At 37.2% G+C, this 5,439-nt stretch overlaps 1 pseudogene; it reads left to right on the forward strand.

Annotated features, from left to right (window-relative positions):
• Positions 1 to 1,507: 1,507 nt before the first annotated feature.
• On the forward strand, positions 1,508 to 2,428 carry LOC137245896 (protein RCC2 homolog; annotated as a pseudogene).
• The last annotated feature ends 3,011 nt before the right edge of the window (positions 2,429 to 5,439 follow it).

The following is a 5,439-nucleotide window of genomic DNA, read 5'->3' on the forward strand; positions in this document are numbered from 1 at the left end:
GTAGCTCATTGACGCAATCACTCCAAGCAAATTTTTTGACGCTACTTAGTAGTGCGTGCGTAGTACATTTCACTTGCGCTATTGAGTGAAACGATTTTTATGTGTCAGGCACGAGTTTGGTGTTATTGGCGCTACTGGCAATGATGACACTGAGCTGATGACGGTAGCGCTGGAAGTTCAGCTTTTGAATCAGAGAAAGAATTGATGACCCGTGTAAATTATTATGGCTTTGGCTATTATTGGTTGTGTATTTGAACCAAATAAATGCTGCGGACATAACAACCGGAGCCATTTTTGAGTTGTATATTTTATATTTAATGCACAATTAATATGGGTGTGTTTGAGCAGCCAAATAATAACAGCAGTATTGCTAAAGTGCTGCTTAGTTGATGGAATGTAGCTAATTTCCTAGTGATGATCAATAGATTGTCAACATTTCGTTCAACGAATGCGCGAAATTGCCACATCTGCTCAAATTTTCCAATATTTTCCATTGTTGATTTAACTTAAGCTGTTATGCCAATATTTTTCAGCCAGCTTATTTCAAATAGGTCATTTTTCCAAAAGCAAAATAAATTACAGCAAAGATTACAGAGTTAAACAGCCTTAAAATATCAGCTATGTTGAGGCGGACAGCATAGCAAAAAGTATGGTGAATTCCTGGTACAGCCGTCCCACAATTTCCACAAAGCTTTAGTACTCTACAATGTCCCATCTTATATTTATAGAGTCTTTGCTAATTATCGAAATAAAAAGGTCGTACTTGAAGTGTTGTTTCAGCAGTATTGCGAAAATGATGTAAAGCAATTAATTATTTTTGGATTATTATGTGCCGTATCTTGGTGGTGCAGCGGGTGGCGCATAATTGTATTCCTCCATAGTCTCAGTAAGCTCTTAATAATATTGGTAGTTTTTATTTTGTGGGCATATTTAAAACTCCTAATACTTCTTTGCACTACAACTTTGCTTAAAATAAATTACGAATACGGCTTGGAATTCTGATTTTAATTTTTTTCCGTTTTTGTTTTGATATTGGATCACTTGTCATCTTTTTGTAGCGAATCTTAAGGCAGGCGACAGATTATTAACAAGTGGTGCACCGCTTAATAAAAGCGTCTTTAGTGATAAATATGTTGTAGGTGGTATGTTGAATGAAATCTTTACAAACTTGCTGCTCATTATTTGAAAGTAAATCGCTACCCAAAGGTTTTTGTAGATGCTTCAATTCATCTATTTGAGCACGTAAACTACTGCTCATTGGTATTGTTGCTGTAGGTGATATTTGCGATTTCATATCAATAATATTATTGTTTTCAGGAAACAATAGTTGATGAAGTTGTGGTTTTTCGTTTACGACGACGTCGTTTATTTGAAGTTTTTTTTTTTTTTTTATTATGACTGCGTTGGCCTTTGAGACGCTCTGTGTATATACTTTGATAACTTTAGAATGTGAGCGCTTTTTATCTCAAGCTTTTGACAATCGTGTTTTCATTTGATTTAAATTTCGATGGCTACTTTTTTTCTTTGTTTGGAACGCGTCAACGTTGTCCAAATTGCATGTGGTCGGCACCATTCCCTCCTTTTGACGGAGACAGGTACTGTTTATGCCTGCGGAGAGAATAAGTCAGGCCATTGTGGTATAGGTAACACCCAGCCGGTGGTAAGTATCCCAACCCCAATAAACTACCGTGGTCCGCCAATTATTCGTATATGTTGTGGAGCCGAGTTTGACATTAGAGGTAATTTGCATACATTTGGGTTACCCGAATACGGTCAATTGGGACATAACACAGATGCAAAGTATTTCGTCCATGCGAACAAATTATCTTGTCACTTTGAAACGTCTCCAAAATAAAGGAAAAATCGTACTTTATATTGCGAAAGGCAAGAAGGACATGTAATACCTATAGAGAATGTTCAAATTGTCGACTTCGCATGCGGTAATAATCATACGGTCGCCACTGATTCTAAGAATCGTGTGTATAGTTGGGGGTGTGGCAGCTTTGGGCGCCTTGGTCATGCAGAGCCTACGGACGAGATGGTACCTCGTTTAATAAAATTTTTCGACATGCAAGGACGTGATGAACGTAATGTATATTGTGGCGCAACCTTTAGTTTTGTCCTCAACGAGCTTGGCGTACTCTTTCTATTTGGGCAAAATAAGAAGACGGGAGAAGCAAATATGTACCCAAAACCTGTTCAGGACTTATCTGGGTGGAACATTACTGATATCGGATGCGGAAACACTTCTATTATCCTATCAGCGGATGATACCTTACTAGCCTGGGGCGCTTCTCCCACCTATGGGGAATTGGGTATTGGCGAGTTCCCAAGGTCGTCCACTGTTCCTAAGGAAGTCCTCAAAATGGATAATATGAAAATACCTCAGGTCGCTATGGGTTAATCTCATGCTATCAACCGAAGGTAAGCATTCATTGTTTCAAGTGCAAATTCCATACCATTAAGTTAAAGTGATTTCCGAAATACTTTACAATTTAATTTTTCCCCTTACGTTTGAATTATTGAATAAAGAAAGTTTGTTGTTAATTAGATTAGTGAAAGTGTTGTTTTTCAGCTCTGCCCAGCTCAGTATAAAAATTCTGTTATGGAATATGTTGACACGGCAAGAAATCTTGGCGTAGTTTTTAACAAAACATTGACCATATCTTTAGCACCATAGGAAAAGTGTACGGTATGCTCCGTACACTGTGGTTGACACAGTATTTCACTCCACTACATATTCGAATACTTTTATCCAAAGCGTACTTAATACCTACGCTCCTCCACGGCTGTGAGATTTTTTCCAACTGTGACGCTGTGAGTAAAAAGAAGCTTAATTTTGCCTATAATAACACTGCTAGATACGTTTACGGGCTGAATAGACTTGATCACGTTTCCTGTTATTCTGCAAAGTTGCTAGACATTTCTTTTGACAACCTTTTAAAGGTTAGAACACTTATTACCTTACATAAGATAATCTACACGAAGGAGCCTTATTACCTATATCTAAGGCTTCAACTTCTTCATTCTACGAGGACAATGGCTCTTGCACATGTTAAACACCTTATGCTAATTTCTGAACGACAATTCTTCGTTACTTCGATCCGCCTTTGAAACTCTCTTCCAGCCAGAATAAGACAAATAAGTAATGCACTGCATTTCAAAAATGAATTAATCTTGTTTTATAATTGACTCACCTCTCCAACTGACTCTCTTTACTGATCTTCTATCCGTTTTTCTTGCCACCTCCTATTTTCTCTAAGGATAGAACCTAATAATTAGTACTGTAGTACCATTGCAAAGTCCCCTTTATTCTTATTTCTGTTCTGCGTCCCTAGGCTAATCTCTATAAAATTTATTGTAATCATTATGTCTTAGTTTATAAATTATCTATTGTTATCTAAGTTACTGAAATATTTTTGAGTTTTCGCTTTTGTTCTATGCCACTGTTCTGACTAGCACTATAAAATAAGTTTGCCAAATTGTTGTGTTAGGAAAAATTTAATAAAATACAAATACAACAGCCAAACACACAACAACAAATAAACTCAAAACAAATAACGCACCAAAACAACAAATCCACAAAGAAGGTCAATCGACTAAAATTACGGATTTTTACCTGCCCCAGTCAGCCACACAAATCGATCAGTAGAAACCACCTTCTGTTCTGAATAAACACACAGCACATACACATAACTAAACATACACAATCATCAATTTTGACAATACCTGCTCATGTACTTACGAACTATAAATACAGGATAAACGACAACAACAGATCAGAACGAAAATCGGCATTGATGATGGCACAACACCGAAACCGGTTTGTCTCAAAACCAAATTTGACAAGGGATGGCGGAAAAACGTTCCAATATACATCATTTATCCACCCTGTCGGAAAATCAACAGAACAAAATAAGTCAGTTATTGCTTGTCAGGCTTTTAACTGGAACACCAACAGACTACTAACAATTTACAAGCGACGCCTATTGAAAATATATAAAGCAAAGCCGAGCATTTGGTTCAACAAACAATGCCTGGAATTGAATGTTACTCCAAAATTCGCTAAAATAACAATAAAGGTTAATACCAAATCTAGCAGGAAAACAGTTAGAAAAGCGGAAAAGGATTTTTCAAAATATGAGTTGGAAATCTTATACTCTAAGAAGGATGAGATAAATGCCGAGTTATTATCTATCGATTGGCAGAACAACAACCTACGACGGCATTAATGGAATGTTTCGACCGCATTAAGACAGAGGTCGATCAGGAACTACAACAAAAATTTAGGTAGCTGAACCGGAAATTGGACAAGCCGGCAGGACGACGAGAGGGTAACCAAAACCAAAAAACTCACGAGTTTCATGACAAGTTCGTTAACCTCACAACAGTGGCCATTACCAAGGAAGAGGCACAACTTCTCGAAAAGGGCTGGAAGCACAATATTATGGACCAAAATATAGTAAGAAAAACGGAGCAGGCGATTGTAGATGCGGAGATCGCAATATCATTGATACCACAGGAAGAACAGGAGCACGCAAGGCACATGTGCAGGGAAATCATAAAAAAGGAGGTGAAAGCAGAGGAAGGACAAAAATCTAATACAGAGGAGAAAACAATAAAGAATCTACGGCATAAACTAAGGAAAAACAATATTATCACAACGTAAGCGGACAAAGGAAACATCACTGTGCTAATCGAAAAAGAGAAATATATATCCAAACCCGAAGATCTCATAGAGGAAAGGAAATGTCGTAGAACAAGAGAGAATGCCACGGATGAATACCAAAAACAAATCAAAGTTGCTATAAAAATGCAACAAATATAGTAGATTCTAACATGTCACACAGATTGGTCCAAATGAACCCTTCGGCTCCTCCACTGATTGCCTACCAAAAATCCGCAAGCCGAACACGCCAATGAGGCCTATCATTAAAAACGATATTGAAAGATACTCTGGAGCTAAGGAACGAATATGCAATGGCTAACACAACAGAGCTAATAGAAAACTTGAGACCGTAGAGCTAACAAAGAACAGAAAATTGGTATCTTTTGACATAAAAAATTTATACCCATCAATACCACTATCGGAGACTTTGGACATAGTTAGCTCAACAATAGTTCATAATCCAAAAACAAAGAGAAAAGTTTACAAATCACAAATACGCTAAGAACCACTTTACGTCAAAACTATTTTCAATTCAACAATAAAATATATAGACCAACAAACGGTCTTGGAATTGGAAGCCCAACATTAGCAATTCTTATGGAAGTGTTCATGCAAAATCTGGAAGAAAAGTACATACAGGAGATGAAGTCCAAATTAGGCGTGTCATTTTATGCTAGATACGTGGATGACATAATATGCGTTTTAACTACTAATAACGAAGAGCTTGTACTGGAGTACTTCAACAAGCAGCACGGAAATATAAAATTTAC

The sequence above is a fragment of the Eurosta solidaginis genome, chromosome 3, assembly GCF_040869045.1.
Source record: "Eurosta solidaginis isolate ZX-2024a chromosome 3, ASM4086904v1, whole genome shotgun sequence".
Taxonomy (NCBI): Eukaryota; Metazoa; Arthropoda; class Insecta; order Diptera; family Tephritidae; genus Eurosta; species Eurosta solidaginis.